Source organism: Dama dama, chromosome 27 (genome assembly GCF_033118175.1).
Source record: "Dama dama isolate Ldn47 chromosome 27, ASM3311817v1, whole genome shotgun sequence".
In the NCBI taxonomy this organism is placed as follows: domain Eukaryota; kingdom Metazoa; phylum Chordata; class Mammalia; order Artiodactyla; family Cervidae; genus Dama; species Dama dama.
In genome coordinates, this window is record NC_083707.1 from 49,043,384 (window position 1) to 49,063,067 (window position 19,684).

At 38.8% G+C, this 19,684-nt stretch overlaps 1 protein-coding gene across 2 annotated transcripts in view; it reads right to left on the minus strand.

Moving 5' to 3' along the window:
- Positions 1-19,684, minus strand: part of DYM (dymeclin) — a 372,695-nt gene that overhangs the window by 98,052 nt on the left and 254,959 nt on the right. The window lies entirely within an intron of this gene.

The window sequence follows — 19,684 nt, forward strand, 5'->3', positions numbered from 1 at the left end:
ATAATTTATTAGCAGTTTTAGCCAATCTCTCTTGAATTACCAAAAATCAGACTATGCTTTATAAAGTGAGGGTGCTGACAAGCTTGCTATTTTATAGGCAAAGCCTTAGAGAATAACATATTAAATTCAGTTTTGAAAAGGAGCCCAAATATTTATTGTTACATGTGTATAGTTTCCTGTTCCTTATTTCTTTCCCCCTAAACTTGTTTTAATTTTTATCAAAGTAACAAATAGTGTGAAAGTTGGGATGACTACAAGATTTGAAACAAAATAAGAGCAGTCAGTCCCCTGATCCATCCTCGTTTCCCTTCTGCAAACTGCCCACTCCCCAGAGGTGAGTAGTTTGAGCCATTTTAGCTATTTCCTCCAACATCTGTCTTATTTTGAAATAATATGTGTATACTGTTATTTCTTGATTTTAGAAGTCAATTATCTATTGACTTCTTGAAAAGTGAGGCATTTCCTCTTCTAAATTCATTTTAAAATTAGATAAAGTTTTTCTGATTTACTTAACTGAAAAGAAAAAAAAAAAATTTTTTTTTGCCACACCACACACAGCATGCGGAACCTTAGCTCCCTGACCAGGGATCAAACCTGCAGCCTCTGCACTGGAAGCACAGTCTTAACCACCGAAAGTGAAAGTCGCTCAGTCCTCTCGGATTCTTTGCGACCCCATGGACTGTCGAGTCCATGGAATTCTCCAGGTCTGAATTCTGGAGTGGGTAGCGTTCCCTTCTCCAAGAGATCGTCCCAACCCAGGGACTGAACCCAGGTCTCCCACATTGCAGGCAGATTCTTTACCAGCTGAGTCACCAGGGAAGCCCCTTAACCACCTGACTGTCAGGTAAATCCCTGAAGATATCCATTTTAAAATCATTGTATGAAGGAGACAAATAAAAAGAAACATGTATAGCTAGAGGATCTGCCCAACCTAGGGGTTGAACCCAGGCCTCTCAAATTGCAGGCAGATTCTTTATCAGCTGAGCCACAAGGGAAGCCCAAGAATAATGGAGTGGGTAGCCTATCCCTTCTCCAGCAGATCTTCCCAACCCAGGAATCAAACCAGGGTCTCCTGCATTGCAGGCAGATTCTTTACCAGCTGCGCTAGCCCCTAAGAACAAAAGCTAAAATGCTGAAAGAAATGAAACAAGATTTAACTGGGAATCTCAGTAAGTATTGCATTTCAGACTCTTTGGTTGACTATGATGGCTACTCCATTTCTTCTAAGGGATTCCTGCCCATAGTAGTAGATATAATGGTCATCTGAGTTAAATTCACCCATTCCAGTCCATCTTAGTTTGCAGATTCCTATGAAGATCTACAAGACCTTCTAGAACTAATACCCAAAAAAGATGTCCTTTTCATTATAGGGGACTGGAATGCAAAAGTAGGAAGTCAAGAAAACACCTGGAGTAACAGGTAAATTTGGCCTTAAGAGTACAGAATGAAGCAGGGCAAAGGCTAATAAGAGTTCTGCCAAGAGAACACACTGGTCATAGCAAACACCCTCTTCCAACAACACAAGAGAAGACTCCACACATGAACATCACCAGCCAGTCAACACTGAAATCAGACTGATTATATTCTTTGCAGCCAAAGATGGAGAAGCTCTATACAGTCAGCAAAAATGAGACCGGGAGCTGACTGTGGCTCAGATCATGAATTCCCTATTGCCAAATTCAGACTTAAATTGAAGAAAGTGGGGAAAACCACTAGACCATTCAGGTATGACCTAAATAAAATCCTTTATGACTATACAGTAGAAGTGAGAAATAGATATAAGGGACTAGATCTGAAGACAGAGTGCCTGATGAACTATCGACGGAGGTTTGTGACACTGTACAGGAGATAGGGAGCAAGACCATCCCCAAGAAAAAGAAATGCAAAAAAGCAAAATGGTTGTCTGAGGAGGCCTTACAAATAGCTGTGAAAAGAAGAGAAGCAAAAGGCAAAGGAGAAAAGGAAAGATATACCCATTTGAATGCAGAGTTCCAAAGAATAGCAAGGAGAGATAATAAAGCCTTCCTCAGCGATCAATGCAAAGAAACAGAGGAAAACAACAGAATGGGAAAGACTAGAGATCTCTTCAAGAATATTAACGATACCAAGGGAACATTTCATGCAAAGATGGGCTCAATAAAGGACAGAAATGGTATGGACCTAACAGAAGCAGAAGATATTAAGAAGAGGTGGCAAGAATACACAGAAGAACTGTACAAAAAAGATCTTCATGACCCAGATAATCACGATGGTGTGATCACTCACACTCACCTAGAGCCAGACATCCTGGAATGTGAACTCAAGTGGGCCTCAGGAAGCATCACTACGAACAAAGCTAGTGGAGGTGATGGAATTTCAGTTGAGCTATTTTAAATCCTAAGAGATGATGCTATGAAAGTGCTGCACTCAATATGCCAGCAAATTTGGAAAACTCAGCAGTGGCCACAGGACTGGAAAAGGTCAGTTTTCATTCCAATCCCAAAGAAAGACAATGCCAAAGAATGCTTAAACTACCACACAATTGCACTCACCTCACACGCTAGTAAAGTAATGCTCAAAATTCTCCAAGCCAGGCTTCAATAATACATGAACCGTGAACTTCCAGATGTTCAAGCTGGTTTTAGATAAGGGAGAGGAACCAGAGATCAAATTGCCAACATTTGCTGGATCATCGAAAAAGCAGGAGAGTTCCAGAAAAACATCTACTTCTGCTTTATTGACTATGCCAAAGCCTTTGACTATGTGGATCACAATAAACTGTGGAAAATTCTGAAAGAGATGGGAATACCAGACCATCTGACCCACCTCTTGAGAAACCTATATGCAGATCAGGAAGCAACAGTTAGAACTGGACATGGAACAACAGACTGGTTCTAAATTGGGAAAGGAGTATGTCAAGGCTATATATTGTCACCCTGCTTATTTAACTTATATGCAGAGTACGTCATGAGAAACGCTGGGCTGGAGGAAGCACAAGCTGGAATCAAGACTGCAGGGAGAAATATCAATAACCTCAGATATGCAGATGACACCACCCTTATGGCAGAAAGTGACAAAGAACTAAAGAGCCTCTTGATGAAAGTGAAAGAGGAGAGTGAAAAAGTTGGCTTAAAGCTCAACATTCAGAAAACTAAGATCATGGCATCTGGTGCCATCACTTCATGGCAAATAGATGGGGAAACAGTGGAAACAGTGTCAGACTTTATTTTTGGGGGCTCCAAAATCACTGCAGATGGTGATTGCAGCCATGAAATTAAAAGACACTTACTCCTTGGAAGGAAAGTTATGACCAACCTAGACAGCATATTAAAAAGCAGAGACATTACATTGTCAACAAAGGTCCGTCTAGTCAAGGCTATGGTTTTTCCAGTAGTCGTGTATGGATGTGAGAGTTGGACTGTAAAGAAAGCTGAGTGCTGAAGAATTGATGTTTTTGGACTGTGGTGTTGGAGAAGACTCTTGAGAGTCCCTTGGACTGCAAGGAGATCCAACCGGTCCATCCTGAAGGAAATCAGTCCTGGGTGTTCATAGGAGGGACTGATTTTGAAGCTGAAACCCCAATACTTTGGTCACCTGATGCAAAGAGCTGACTCATTTGAAAAGACCCTGATGCTGGGTAAGATTGAGGGGTTGCAAAGAGTAGGACACGACTGAGCAACTGAACTGAACTGAACTGAACTCAGTGTAAGATCATGCTCCAAATTCTATGACTTTGAGACAACGGCAGTTCACCAAATCCTCTTGTACCTCAGTATTGTCTCTGTAAAATGAGAGCGAGAGAACGATCATTTCTCTTGCCTTGTTACTGGAGTAGAATCGGAGTCTGCAGAGTTGGACCATTTTCCAGAGCACTCTCTAAATTCAATTAGACCTGTTAACTGTACCCTATGGTCACTACTTTTGACTGACAAATTTATTTCGTAACTCTCAGAATATGATGAATCCTAGGTGGCTGCTTTATTCCTTTTCTTTTTCTCTTCTTTTCTTTCTTTATAAGAGTCTGGCATTCTCAATAGGCACAGTAGTGATCCTGCTGGCATTCTCTCTTGCTCCTGTGCTATTACATCTAATTTGTGTGCTTTTATAACTTTGTACTTACGCCCACGGGCTTTTGAACAATGGGCACCCATTCAATAAATCCAAGAAATAAATGACTTGATGATTGTAAGCGCTTTGAACTCAATGGACAGAAGGCTTTACATAAGTAATATAATAGTAAGGACACTAGGATGAAAGATTGAAAAGAAAAAAAAGATAATCTAAAGCTTTTTCAGACACACACTCTCCCTTTCCCTCTCTAATTGTCATTCTATGTTACATAGCACTCATTTCCCTCATTTGTACTTGGTTTTCAAAACCTCTTCCTCTATATTTTTTTGAGAGGAAAATGACAAACATTTATAAAGCAAAAATACATTTATACGTGCTTTCAAAGAGTATTTCCTTTGAACCATGGAAGGGATGGTGAATGCAAGGCTTATTATTTAAGGTAAGTGATACTTAAACAGATCCTACAATCTCATGGAAATAATATCAGTGCTATAAGGAAACCATTCCAATAACCTGAGTCATGGGCATAATGTACATTTTGACTTTAGTACTTTTCACTTTGCTTGGTAAGCATGACAATTTAAAATTTGACAGAGGCACAGGTTTAAAGAAAAGTAACCAGCATATTTAGCTGCTATAAGTTTATTATCGTGAGTTGTTGTTAATCACAGTCCTGATGTATAACCTGACGTATCACCTTTTTTTTCCCTTTGTGGCTGTATCATGTGGCTTGTAGGACCTTAGTTCCCTGACTAGGGGGTCAAACCTGGGAACAGCAGTGGAAGTGCCAAGTCCTAACCACTGGACCACAGGAAATTTCCTAACTTGTGTTGTAAACAAGTTTAACTATGATCATTTTTTCTATTTAATTATCACTCAGCTAACCCAGTATAACAATGATTCAATTATTTATCCCCTCTGACGTGAAACTCTGGATAATCTAACTGAATTGCCATGTATACTAGGATATGTTTCTGGATTCTTTTTCTTCCAGTGTTCTCTTATTTATTTACTTTTAACAAGTATGTATCTTCGGCTGTGCTGGTCTTCACTGCTGTGTGCGGGCTTTCTCCTGCTGCTGAGAGCAGAGGCTGCGCTCTAGTTGCGTGTGCGGGCTTCTCATTGCCGTGGCTTCTCCTGAAGTGGAGCATGGGCTCTAAGGCATTCGGGCTTCAGTAGCTGCGGCTCATGGGCTGTTACTCTGTGGCATATGGGATCTTCCCAGACCAGGGATCAAACCGGTGTCCCCTGAGTTGCAAGGTAAAGTCTTAACCACTGGATCACCAGGGAAGCACCCTATGTTAAAAGGAACAACTCTATTTCTGTGGCATCATTTCTAATGTACTAATTAGTAAAACTTTGTGTATCCTGTTAGAAGAATGTCTTCCCTTTGCTATTTTTCAAAATTTTAGATAGCAGTTCCACAGTTCACCTTTAAGTCTCTGCTCTGCTTTTCCATTTCTCATGCCCTTGGTGCTATGAATGGCAAGTAACATGCCTGAATCTTTACCTCAGTAGGTTTTCAAAATGTGCTCCCTGGACCTCTCTGGGTTTTTTATTTTTATTTTTTTCACCATTTCGTCTCCTACAGCTACTTGAAGTTCTCCAGGGCTATTTTTTTTTTTTTTTTTTTAAAGCTAGAAGTGTTTTTGTTTTCCTTCTCTCTTTGGGTACTTCTCAGCTGGAAGGAGCTCTAAAGGTCCTCTTGGCACTAAAGAAAGTTTGAACTCACCTGCCTTGATCTGTGAGGACTGCCTGACGTAGTTTCACTTCTTGTTATTCCTTTCCTATATTTGATGTTCTAGCCAAACTGGATGTCCCTGTGTCCTGACCATCCCACAGTCCACTTCACCACGGGGCCTTTCAACATGCAGCTCCCTCCTGCCTTTCCATCTCTCCCACCAACTTGCACAGGTATCTGCCATGTATCTACCATGTAATGAGCACTTTCCATCTGCTAGGCAAGACAGCAGATGTTGTTTAGTGCATTATACTACTTAATCAGCTTTCCCAGGTGGCGCAGTGGTAAAGAATCTGCCTGCCAATGCAAGAGACACAGGAGATGCCAGTTCTGTCCCTAGGTGGGGAAGATCCCCTGGAGAAGAAAATGTCAACCCACTCCAGCATTCTTGCCTGGAAAATTCAATGGACAGAGGAACCTGGTGGGCTATAGTCCATGGGGTCACAACGAGTTGGACACAACTAAGCGACCGAGCATGCATGCATAACTATTACCATTCGTCCACATAAAAACTTCATAAAAGTCGGGTGTGCTAAGAAGTAGGCAGGGCTGGGTCTTCACTGCCGCTCGTGGGCTTCTCCTACTTGGAGCGAGCGGGGCCTACTCTCCAGTTGCAGTGCAAGGGTTTCTCGTGGGTATGGTTTCTCTTGTTGAGACGCACAGGCTTAGTTGCTCCAGGGCATGTGTAAATCTTCCCAGACCAGGGATCGAACCTGTGTCCCCTGCACTGGTAGGCAGATTCTTAACCACTGGGACACCAGGGAAGTTTTAACCAGGAGATGGAGAATAAGCAATATCATACTCTTTCTTTCTTAGACTTCACTTTTCAAAAATCTAATCCCTAAAAGAATCTTCTCATGATTAATCTAGCTACCTGTCAGTTTACACTATTCAAAATAATTCCCATTTCTACATGCCCAGATATCATCTCTGTTTTGCCAAATCCAGTGGCTATGTTTTAATCCTCATTTCATCCTCAATCTTCAACCTATAGTGGGTTCATTCTCTTTCTTCCTTTTAAGACAAGGCCTACCTGACATCACACACTTCCTCATCTATCCAGCCTCTGAAGGCTGGCAGCCCCCTAGGGGTCCTTCTTTCCTTCTCATGCCACTTTCTCTCTCATTGTGTGCTCATCTCCCTTGTGACTTTGAATATCTCATTCTGCATTTCCATCTCCAGTCTAGAATTATCTGAGTTCCAAGCCACTCTCATCTCTCACTGGGTTGATTCAACTGGACTATGAGTCTTAACTCTTACCTCTTTAAGTCACTTCACCACAATATGCTTTTCAAAAGTATATTAAGCCAGATGCTCTATTGTTCAGAACGCTTTAAAGAGGACTTCCCTGATGGTCCATTGTTAAGAATCCACCTTCCAATGCAGGGGATGTGGGTTCGGTCCCTAGTCAGGGAACTAAGATCCCACACCCTGTGGAGCAATTATGCCCACATATCACAACTAGAGAAAGCCTGTGGGCTGCAACAAAGACCCAGCGCAGCCAAACAACAACAACAACAAACCAAAAAACAAACCAAAAAACCCTTTAATGCCTTTATTCCACATTATGGATAACATCTAAACTCCTTACAAGGAGAAGCCCGTCAGGCTGACACTGACCTATACTTCTAATCCCACTTAATACTTTCCCTACTCAGCACATCCAAACTGCAAGACATTCTGATCTGCTTAGAGCTTCCTGAATCAACAGCCCTGTCCTGCTTCACTGCCTTTGCATACACTGGTAAACATACTACTCCCACTCTTTCTCCACTATTACTCATCTGTCAGGTCTCAGCTAAATATCACTTTCTCACAGAGCAAGCAGCCGAGCTCACCCACATCCCCCAATCTAAATTAAGATTCTCACGATTCTCCTGCGTTATGCTACAGTTATTTTGCCTACCCTATTTATAAATTTGTATTCATCTGCTTGCTAATTGAGTGGGCTTCTTCCCTCCACTAACTCCCTGAGGCGGGGGGCAGGGTCCATGTCTGTTCAATATCACTATGTGCTCAAGTGAAAGTGAAAGTCGCTCAGTCGTGTCCAACTCTTTGTGACCCCATGGACTATATAGTTCATGGAATTCTCTAGGCCAGAATACTGGAGTGGGTAGCCTCTCCCTTCTCCAGGGGATCTTCCCAACCTGGGGCAAAATATGACATTAATAAAATCATATGTTTTGAATGGATGATTCCCTCCTTGAATTCATACTTTGTTTTACTTTTGTATTTACTGTATTTAATCCTATTTAAAAACTAACAAGTAACTAATAATAGTACGACTGTTGTGATTATTTTCAGAAGTGGAAGTTAAAACTCAAAAGATTAAGTCATTTCCTTACTGTTAAACAGCTATTAAGAGAGGGAAGCAGGATTCAGACCCAGGTATGTCTGATTCTAGAGTCTTTGTTCTTGGATGGCAAAATGGAAGCTCAGACATATGATTTATCAATGACTTATGTAATAAGAACTTGAAAGCTTTCTTTCGTTCTTCTGGGAAAGTAAGTAGATATGTATTATTATTTTACCTATTGAGGATATAAATACAATCAATTCATTTAAAAAAGTCTCTGTGGCTGCCCCCTGTGATGTTAGTGACTTGATAGGTTCCTTAAAGACAATGGCCAGGCCTCCTAGCATCATGCAAGTTCCATGAAGCTTTCTGTAATGCTTTATCTCTTGTGAATGCTCTGTAAGTAGTAATGATGATGCTATAATGAGAGAAATGTCATGCTGAGTTATTTGATGAGAAGAAATAAAGCAGTGAGGATGGCATAAATAGAGACAAAAAAAAATTCACAGAATACAGAGTTAGAAAGAGATCTGAGCAGTCACCTCCACTATACTTCTGGAATCAGTTCTGGAGCATTTCCGTTAGGTACATACCTCATCTCTGTTGTACCTGAATCGCTAGTAGGAAAGAGTGCTTTTCAATTTACATCTGGTACCTAATTAGTCCTTTTTGGTGTAGAGTTTTTTTAACTAGAAAAAAATAAGGTTAACAATGGGCATCGCTATTCCAGTTATCTTTAAACTGCCACCAGAGCACTCCTGTGAGGAACATTCATGCCTCTAAATAGAAAGGTGATACGGCTCTGAGTCAGTCAGTTAGTGTTAGTCACTCAGTCGTGTCCGACTCTTTGAGACCCCACAAACTGTAGTCCGCCAAGCTTCTCTATCCATGGGATTCTCCAGGCAAGAATACTGGAGTGGATTGCCATTCCCGTCTCCAGGGGATCTTCCCAACCCAGGGATCAAACCCAGGTCTCCTGCATTGCAAGTGGATTCTTTACCGTCTGAGCTACAAGGAAGATAAGGCTCTACTGATAAACAAAACCCAGTGAAACAAAGAAAAGATACTGAAATTTCAAAAATTGAGAAAAATAAGTACAATTTTAATAATATGTTTTATTAAATCCATTTTAAATCTAAGTCCATAATTAAATCAGAAATCCATTGTTCTTGCTATTGTTGTTCACTCACTCAGTCATGTCTGACTCTTTGTGACCCCATGGACTGCAGCAGGCCAGGCTTATTCTTATGTCCAGATAAATATTGACCAGGAAGGATATATGGAAAAGCCCATCTTACCTTCCATTCCTGAATAATGATAATCATATATGAAGGAATACAATCATGGTATGATAATATCTATCACTTACTGTGAACCTACTACGATCAAGGTATTAAGTCAAGAATGTTATATGTATAATCACCAATACTCAATCCAACTTATAGAGTAGGTATTAGCATCCTCATTTTGTGGATGAGATAACCAAAGCTTCAAGAGCTACAGTAAGTCCTCTGAGGTCACTAAATATTTACCAACCAAAATAGCATAACAAGTAAGTGTTAAAACTTAGAGTTAACTCAAGTCTGTCTAACTTGTAGAGTAAGCTTATTTCATAATTAGCTTTTGTTTTTAGTGATGGGAGGATGAAGGACATATTTTCCTACTATAGGTGGTAGAAGCTGTAGCGGTACTAATACTTGCCACTGATATTTACACAGCACATATTTATATGTTGTTGTTGTTTAGTCACTGAGTTGTGTCCGAATCTTTTGCAACCTCTGAACACCTGTAGCCCGCCAGGCTCCTCTGTCCATGGGATTTCCCAGGCAAGAGTATTTTATATCACATATGTATAAAGTTATAGTTATATGTCAGATATTGTGCTAAGCACTTTCTATGCATTATCTCATTTCATTTGTATAACAATCCCACGGGCGAGGTATTGTTTTTATTTAACAAATGAGGGAGCCAAAAATCAGCAGGGTTAAAGACAAGGTCACATGAAGGTTAAACCTTGTTTTTTCAGATTCTTATGCTCATATTCTTTAACTTAAAAAAATAATGTGGTAAAGCATACATAACATAAAATTTACCATCCAACCATTTTCTACCACATCAGCAGTGTTAAGTATAAGTACACTCACATGGCTTGCAACCTCTTTAACTTTTTTAACTGGAAAATTTCAAATATATACAAAGATAGGATAGAATAACGAACCTCCATTTACTTATTATCCAACTCCAACCATAATTCAACTTATGACCAATCTAGTTTCTCTATACTCACCCATTTTCTCCCCTCAAGTGTCATTTTGAAGAAAACTCCAGACATGTCTTTCGGCCATTAATATACTGATATGTACCTCCCAAAGATAAAGATTCTTCTTTTAAAACTATAATTCCATCCTCAAATATAAAGGGTTAATAGTAATCTCTGAAAATTATCAAATATTCAGTCTTCAACTTTTTAATTTGGCAAAAAAATGGTTTTTGTTCTTTTTTTTTTTTAAGTAAGAGTATGTTAGAATGAGGATCCAAATAAAGTCTTTATAGTACAACTGGACTTTACTAAGGGATGTTTCTCTCTTTTTCATTGTAATGTATTAGTTGATCAAACCAGGTTATTTGTCCTATACAGTTTCTCGCAATATGGATTTTGGTGGTAGCATTTCATGTTTCTCTGTTCTAGATATTTCCAATAAACTGGCAGATGAATCTAGAGGCCTGATCACATTAGGCGTTTCTTGTTTGTTTGTTTTTAAAGCAAGACTACTTCATGAATGATGGTGTGTTCTGTATCAGGAGACATGTCATGTCTGGTTCTCTTTTTTGTAATTCAGCAGTTACTCATGTTCATCACTTGGTTCCATTCATTTATTAAGGTTCGTTAAATAGTGATATTCTACTTGTATCATTCCCTTTTCAGTTGTCAGCTGTAATATTTCCCTAAAGAGGCGTTTTTTTCACATCTATTGTTTTGCTACCATCTTATATGAAAGGCAGGATAAATCCTTTGTTTCTTTTAGTAGAAATCTTGTTGCTAGTGATGGTCAATGCTGTGCTACTGGGCTGGTCACTATTTCTGTGAGTTCAAAGGACAGAAACAGAGTGACTAAACATAGCTACAGATATTAAAAAACAAAAACGTGAGTCCATACAAAGACTTCCTATTTAAACTAAGATCAAACAGTTTTTATTCAATCTCTTCTATTTTATATCTGCATACACTGCTTCCAGGTTCCCAAGGCAATGGGGAAAACAAAATTAGAATGTTGTACAACTGCTCCTTTGCTTTATCTTGCGTTACAAGCACAGGTCTTGAAATAACAATACCAAGGTTGTTACACAAACGTGATTAGTGAAAACAGTTTAATTTTTTTTCAGTTGTGTCTTTAAGGCACAGCCTACTAGGGAACGAGAGTCACTAGGATGTTCGGTTATACCATTGACTGGATATATATTTAGGTTTATTTCAATTATTTAAATTTTAGAGACTATTCTTTCAAACTGTTTTATGATCATGTTATATGTATAATCAGTAATATTGAAACCAGCTCTACTGAAGGAACTTTTTCTTAACTTGGGAACTCTTTACATAGGATTAATTTAAGTTAAATCTAAAGCAACAGGAATTAGAGTCTACCTTTATCCTTTTCAGAAATCACTATTCCTTCACTCTCCTTACAGGTAACTGTCAAAAAAAATTTTTTTTTATAGTTTGTCCTTCCATGTTTTTCAAATATAAATCAATCCAAATGGATAAATAAATATAAATAGATCCAGATATAAATGGGTATCACCAACCTATCCTGAGGATGATTATGTGGCAACGTACAGAACTTCATATAGCAATATTTTTCATTTATTTTTATAGATGGATAGTACTCTATCATGTGAATGTACCAAAATTTATTCCACCAGTTCTTATCAGTAGTTTTAGACTGAAGATCAACTTGTTTGGTTTCAATGCTCTCACATATAATTTTATGTTACATTCATATACATCCAGGTCTTTTACCTAAATTTTAGTCGCTTAGTCATGTCTGACTCTTTGCGACCCTATGGACTGTAGCCCTCTGTGGGATTCTCCACCCAAGAACACTGGAGTGGGTAGCCATTCCCTTCTCCAGGGGATCTTCCGGAACCAGGGAATGAACCCAGGTCTCCTGCACTGCAGGTGGATCCTTTACCATCTGAGTTATCAGGGAAGCCTTTCATATGTGGTATACGTTATTTGCTTTCTTTTTGTATTTTATTTTTTGGCATTCAGGAAATTTGTATTTTTGTTTTAATGGTTACCTCTATGTGAAGAACTTTATGTAATCCCTGTTTCTTATTTTTTGTCATTTTCTATTGGCTAGCTACTGTAAGCAATATCAAATTAACTCATTACTTCATTTTCTTCCTCCCACTTCTCTCCCAGCATCTGAAATAATATCCTTTAACTCCCAATTAACCATCAGGCCATCAGCAGTTTATTCTGTTTACATGTTCTCACCATTTCCCTCCTCCATATTTTAATAGTTGTGATGTACCTGCATGGTCAGATACACAACCTTTACATACTATCTTCACTCTCTCCTTCATGAATATTGTTTCGTGTTAGTTCTATGAGTAAAAATATACATAGTGCTTATCACCAGTCTTTATATTTGTATCTCCCCAGTCATCGTGGTTGTCTAAAGTTCTTTATCTAGTTCAGGGACTGGCAAACTACAAACCATGGGCTAAATGAGATTAGCGGCCTGTTTTAATGTGGCCTTTGAACCAAGAATGGTTTTTGCATTTTTAAAGGAAAGGGTTGTAAATGAAACTCCCCAAAGAAAGACAGGTGACAAAGACAGCAATAGAAAACCTTTGCTGAGCACTACTCTTGTGGAGCCTTAGGGAAGGGAACAATATTCTCAGAGTTTCTATATTTCATAAGATTGTGTTTCTTATATTTACAAGTCAGTTTGCATGTGCACTCAGTTGCTCAGTCATGTCTGACTCTGCAACCCCATGGACTGTAGTCCACCAGGCTCCTCTCTGTCCACTGAATTTTCCAGACAAGAATACTGGAATGGGTTGTCATTTCCTACTCCAGGGGACCTTCCCGACCCAGGGATAGAACCTGTGTCTCTGGCACTGGCGGGCAGATTCTTTACCACTGAGTCAGGAAGGAAGCCCTCAAGTCAGTCTGGAGGGATATAAAATCTGTGTCTCTAGCATTGGGAGGCAAATTCTTTACCACTGAGCCAGGAGGGAAGCCCTCAAGGCAGTTTGGTGGGATATAAAATCCTTAGTGATGGAGTCGGTGATAGACATGGAAGTCTGGTGTGCTGCAGTCCATGGGGTCACAGAGAGTCGGACGCGACTGAGCGACTGAACTGAACTGACTGAAAACTGTCTCACGTTTGCTTTCCTAGAGTATCTTAAAAATGTCATTTCACTTTACTGTGGTATAAAACACTGCCAAAAAGCCTGTTGACAATTTTATTTTCTTTACTTAAAAGTGACCTGGTCTTTCTGCCTGAGTACCCTTCAAGTTTTTTTCTCTCTCGTTTTGTAACTGCAATTTCACTGGAGTTTGTGTTGGTATTTGTTGTCCTGGGTTGAGTTTTCAAAGGCATACAACATATGCTTTTTCAACACGTAGTTTCAAATCTTTTCCTTCATAATTTAGGAAAGTTTCTTTGAAGTACAGCTTTTAGTATCTTTTTTTTTTCTTTTGGGGGATTCCTAATTTATATATGTTGGATTTCTGCCTACGCTATCTAGTCACTTTCTCGCGAATCTTTTTTCTTTTATTTCTTTTTGCTTTCAAGCTTTTCTTCCTTTTCACTTTCTGTTTTTCTTAAGGAATTATATGTTTATTTACTAAATGTTTTATCTTTGTGGATAGTCTACATTTCTGAAAATTTTTATTTCTAATTTTATTTAGAAATAAAATTTGTCCATTTGAGTTTTTATAATCCTGATTTATGTTGTTCTGTTCTATCATTTTCTTAGTTTCTTTTAAATTGTTCTGAAAAGCTACTTAACAATTTTAATCTATTTTGTGGGTATATCTTATGATCATATTGTCAATACAGGTGTTATTCTTCTTATTCTCTTCTTTCTTTACACTGGATTTGACTGTGACTTCTCTCTTTTGCTCATTTTTAATAAAGTTAGTTTTCCTGCCTTTCTTCACCTTTCTGTGAAGTGTCCATAAACATGGGCCATGCACCTTCTAGAATCTCCTGACTCTCTTTCCCAACCCTACATTTATCTGAATTTTTTTTTTTCTTTGCATATAATCCCTGACCTCCTCTAGGGGCTCCATTTCTGGTAGCTTCACCTCATTGTGGGGCTTGGTCCTAGAAGAGAGCTTCAGTCATTGAGTTTTACAAGCTGACAGGGCCCAGAGGCTGGAACCCCTTCAGCTCTTATAGCAGACCCCTAACATTGAACTCTGGGTTACAGTGTGCAAAACCCCTTCCAGTTTCAGGCGCTGGCCTGTGCACTTTCCAATGAATCCCTCTGTCTCCTTCTCAGATGGTCCCTTGGATGTCTCATTCCTTCTAGTTCCTCTCACACTGATACTGCAAGGATCTTGTAGCTCTAGGTAGTTTTTACCCACACTCTGGTATTTTGGGTTTCATGTGGCTACCCTGTCACCTAGTTTTATTGTAAATGTTGTGTTTGTTGATGCACTCTATTTGTTGTTTTCATGGGGAAATTTCAAAAAAACTAAAAAACTTTGCAGCTGGATCCACATTCCCAAGAATTCTCCTGACAAAGCTTATATGCCTAACCACTATATATACTCTTAATTAAAAGCCCTTCCACTCTGTAAGACTCAGATGAAAACCACTAAAACCTTTTATGATGTCTTCTCAGAGCAGCCTTTTATCTGTAGCATTCTATAAAACATAAACTGATATTTATCATATCTATAAACATGTACATCACTCTGTGATATCTACAAATGTCTATCTCAAATCCTTAAAGAAAGGATCAGCATCATCATTTTGTATTTCCTATCAAGCCTTGTCACACACCCAGGCCCGCTACTGTCGTGTAACTCCAGGGTACACCACGCACACTGTATGTGAGGGTTTCAGGGACATGTACCAGGGACGTGGTTCACACAGAATACAACGAGAGTGGAGTTCCCTGTAATTCTCATACATTGCAGGAAAGCACATCCCTTCCTACATATCCAGTGTATCTCCACGGAACTAATGGAACTAGAGAATGCCAATGTTAAAGAAGTCACACGTAAAAAATCTATTTTAAGATACAATTTAAAGGCAAGGAAATCAAGAATCAGACTGGCAAAATAAATTGCCCAAGACCAAAGCAAATTAAAGATAAAAAACCAGAACACAGGTCTTCTAACTTTGAAGGAAATGGGAACCCACTCCAGTATTCCTGCTTGGAAAATTCCATGGACAAAGGAGCCTGGCAGACTACAGTCCATGGGGTCCCAAAGAGCTGGACATGACTCAGTGTGTGTGCGCACACACTCTTCTAATTTTTGGGCTGTTACTCTATCCAAAACTTTTCTGGATCACTCATCAATATGCATTTGTTCAAGATATTTCTAAATATGGTCCCGATAATACCCTTTCCAGCTACTAAACCCTGCCAGGCTGACAGAAGCTCTTGTCTCAAGCCCTCTACATTCACTGTTCCGTCTTCCTGGAACACACTGCCTCTACATGACTCACTGCTGCTCCTTCCTTAGGCTGTGCTCAAACATCACCTTCCCAATGAGGCAAACCCTCCACTGACCACCCATTACTACACTACTACCTTCCTTTGGCCTGTGGTCCCAATCCCTTTATCCTGCTTTACTTTCCCACGGGAACGTCTTACATTTCATTCACTTGTTCATTTGTTTGCCTGTGCATACAATCATTATATATCTCTCTTCAATAGAATGCAGGCTTCATAATGGCAGAAATTTTTTTCACTGATGTCTTCACAAAGCAGAGAAAAAAGTGGCTGAGAAGATACCAGTTGCTCACTACTTTTTGGATGAAAGAATAAGGAATTTCAAATACCAAATGGAGTTTTCTATGCATGTACTACTCTTTGGTAAGTAGTATTACTGTTAACCCAGATAATATTATTAATTATGTGGAGATCAAATTTCAAATTGCCAACATCTACTGGATCACAGAAAAAGCAAGGGAATTCCAGAAAAACATCTATTTCAGCTTCACTGACTAAGCTAAAGCCTTTGACTGTGTGGATCATAACAAACTGTGGAAAATTCTTAAAGAGGTGGGAATATCAGACTACCTTACCTGTCTCCAGAGAAAACTGTATGCAGATCAAGAAGCAACAGTTAGTTAGAACCAGACATGGAAAAATGAACTGGTTCCAAATTGGGAAAGGAATATATCAAGGCTATATATTGTCACCCTGCTTATTTAACTTATATGCAGAGAACATCATGTGAAATGCCGGGTTGGATGAATCACAAACTGGAATTAAGACTGTTGGGAGAAATATCAACAACCTCAGATATGATGATACTACTCTAATGGCAGAAAGTGAAGAGGAACTAAAGAACCTCTTGATGAGGGTGAAAAAGTTGGCTTAAAATTCAACATTCAAAAAACGAAGATGATCACATCCAGGCCCATCATTTCATGGCAAATAGATGGGGAAAAAGTGGAAACAGTGACAGATTTTATTTTCTTGGGCTCCAAAATCACTGTGGATGGTGACTGCAGCCATGAAATTAAAAGACGCTTGCTTCTTGGAAGGAAAACAATGACAAATCTAGACAGCATATTAAAAAGTAGAGATATACGGACTTTGCTGACAAAGGTCTGTATAGTCAAAGCTATGGTTTTTCCAGTAGTCATGTATGGTTGTGAGCGTTGGACCATAAAGAAGGCTGAGCGCCGAAGAACTGATGCTTTTGAATTGTGGTGTTGGAGAAGACTCTCACAAGGAGATCATACTAATCAATCCTAAAGGGAATCAACTCTGAATATTTTTTGGAAGAACTGATGTTGAAACTCCAATACTCTGGCCACATGATAAAAAGAGCTGACTCACTGGCAAAGACCCTGAAGATGGGAAAAATTGAGGACAGGAGGAGAAAGGGTGACAGAGAATGAGATGATTAGATGCCATCACTGACTCAATGGACATTAAGTTTGGACAGACTCTGGAAGATAGTGAAGGACAGGGAAGCCTGGCGTGCTGCAGTTCAAGTGATCGCAAAGAGTCAGACACAACTTAGTGACTGAACAGCAGCAGCAGTGGACCATTCACAACAGGTATGGGGAATTTAGGACTTATGCATTTGGGTCTAAACTCTCACTTGGTATCTTCTATGATCTCAAATTTGTATTTTGACTGAGGTCACAAGGAGACTATTGTGTTGCTCTAAAATATATCTTTTTCTTTAATGTACAATGCTTACTGATCAACTTAGTGAATGCATTAATGACAAACTTTTTTTAGGGTCATGTTCTAAGCCTAACAGCATTTTGTGCTCGACCCAGAGTTTTTCCATCAGCCCACACTCCAGGATTTACAGTTTGTTCCATTAAAAAGAGCTCAATGATCCTCATCTATTTTCACATCAAAAGCAGTATTCACTAAAGCCTGAGGTTAATGAATGGACAAAATCTGACTGTACTGACTTCTCATGATGTAAGTGGGATCTTTAAAGTTCAGAATGACAATGGCTCCATCTTTAAAGCTGCTATAACTCAAGGGGTGTTGAAAGCTCTAGGAATAGAATATCACACTGTTCCTGGAGACCCCAATCTTCAGAAAAAGTTGAAAAGGCTAATGACATTATTAAAAGACATCCATGTAAGCATCACTTTCACGTTCTTCCTTTCATTTTCACTTTCTTCCTTTGTTTTCTTCCCTGGTGGCTCAGAGGGTAAAGCGTCTGCCTGCAATGTGGGAGACCTGGGGTCTATCCCTGGGTCGGGAAGATCCCCTGGAGAAGGAAATGGCAACCCACTCCGGTACTCTTGTCTGGAAAATCCCACGGATGGAGAAGCCTGGTAGGCTACAGTCCACGGGGTTGCAAAGAGTCAGACACGACTGAGCGACTTCACTTTCTTTCTTTTCTAAGCCTAAAAACGTACTAAACTTTTAATAATCAGTATTAACTTTCTTATGAAGATGTATCATACTGGTCAGTGAATTGAAATTCGAGTAAGAATAACTTTTGTTTCATTATTAGCAGAGTTTTAGCTCATTATCCAATTCCAAGTAAGAGATTAGACCCAAATGCATAAAAATAATTAACCATGCATGCCTGTCCAGTTTATTATTAAACAAACATGATAAGTAACTTCAGTTTCAAGGACTGAAACTTAGTTCTTATAAGTTCATTTTCCAAAAACAACTACTTTGTTGTGTTAACAAATCAAGAAAACCAATACACTCCAAGCATGGAATAGCCTCTAACAACTGTCAAAGCGCAAATCAACTTGTCTTCTGCTTCCCAAAGAATATCACTTCTCATGACTGAGATCTTCAAACTCATATCTTGGAAACTCAAATAATTTATGAATAAGGTGAGAAACAATTTAGGCTTAACTTTCTCTGGTGTTCACTGGATCTTCTAATAATACCTGAAGCCTAGATAAACTCTGATGATTTCATGTTCATTTTTGCATTTATAAGGTAATACTTAAATATTCTTACAAAGATTTCTTAAGAATTTTTCAGAAAGCCATGAAATTTCCAACAAAACAAGCAGAGCTAAATTCTCAATACAATTTTTTTTTCTCAGAAATTAAATCCACTAAGGAAAGAGTTGAGTTTCCACTCATACAATGAGTAAGATTACTAGTTTTTGGGGGTCTTATTTGGAGAAACTATAATAAAGTGCCATTTATAAAATATTTGCAGCTTTGACTATAATCAACTGTAATAATAAGATACCAGCTCAAAAATTCTTTTCATTTAAACCTCTTTTGTAATACTGCTTTTTAATAACCCTCATAATAGCCGAATTAAAGGACCCCAACAGAAATCATTCATCCCACATAAAACAAACATTGCCTTTTCTTCTTAGCTTTGTTTTACAGGCTACATTATTTCCAGATGACGCTTGAGGGGACTATGGTTTCAAGAATTAGATGCTTAAATAGACAGCTGCTTTCTATTTGCCATGTAAATCAAGGATATATCAAAGAAAATTCCAAATAGTAGACTTCTTTTCTTCCTATTAGGAACTATGAACTCAGGCAGAAAGGGAGAAAGAGAGGGAAAAACAATAAATAGTTGAGCAAACTAATGATTTCTAACAAAGAAAGTTTGAAGAATCTTAGGAAAAGATGTTTTTATATTAGCTCTGTACAGCAGCAGGTAAGAATGTTTTCACTCCAGTGGGAGGGGGAAGAAGGAAACTGTGCTCACTGGTTCTTACAAATTTATCACACATTGCTACTGAATTTAATATGCATGGGTTATTTTTTCTGTATTCTTTAAACTTCTCTTAGAAAGTTAATTAATCATTGCCAGATTTCAATGCAAACATTTGTTTATAATGCAGTAGAGGGAACATAAAAGTTACTTAAGTACTTTTCATGATAATTAAAAAAAAAAAATCCTTAAAAAGGATATTCTACCATATTCTA